Genomic DNA, 891 nt, shown 5'->3' on the forward strand with positions numbered 1-891 from the left:
ACCCCTCCTGGCTACTCAACACTCAGTCGTCACAAGCTACAACTGAGGTAATGGCAGTCACACGTGCACAAGCTGCAGCTAAACCAGCTGATAACACAGTTTCTGTGCGCCCAATGCTGACTGACCCAGACATCATCCAACTTCAGAAGTTGGATCCTGCAATTAACTCGATGATGCTGTATCTGACTGACCCAGACAAATACACTCCATCGAAAGATGAGCTGGATTCCAATCCAGACCTCAAAGTCCTCTTTCAGCTGCGAAAACAGCTAAAACTACTTAAAGGCATCCTAACTTTCGCTCATGGACGGACGTCCTCACCTGTGTTCGTGGTCCCCCATGACCACAGGGGGGTGATGTTAGTCCATGCACATGACCTTCCGTCCGCAGGACATAAGGGTGACAATGCCACGCTGAAAGCATTAAAACAAATTGCTTATTGGCCTGGAATGAAAAAGGATGTCAAGGACTACATAAAAGGGTGCCTGATCTGTGGCCAGTTTCAACCATCCAGACCACTTCACAGAGCACCACTGCATAGTAGAGGCATTGCATTTCCATGGTCGGACCTCCAGATTGACTGGGTCGGACCACTCACTAAGACCTCTAGAGGAAATAAATATTTTCTCACGGTAACCTGCGCGTTTACCAAATGGGTAGAATGTCTACCAGCCCCTAATGACACAGCACAAACCACTGCTATGTTATTAATGAATCATGTATTTTCAAGGTTTGGACTTCCCCTTAGGGTGAACTCGGACCAAGGTACACACTTCACAGGTGAAGTAATGAAGGAACTGTGGAAGACGCTAGGCGTCAAAGCCAACTTCCATATTGGCTACCACCCACAGGCTTCAGGCCAGGTTGAGAGAGCAAACAGGACTGTGGTGA

This window comes from Nematolebias whitei, chromosome 7 (genome assembly GCF_014905685.2).
Source record: "Nematolebias whitei isolate Nwh7 chromosome 7, NemWhi1, whole genome shotgun sequence".
NCBI lineage: Eukaryota > Metazoa > Chordata > Actinopteri > Cyprinodontiformes > Rivulidae > Nematolebias > Nematolebias whitei.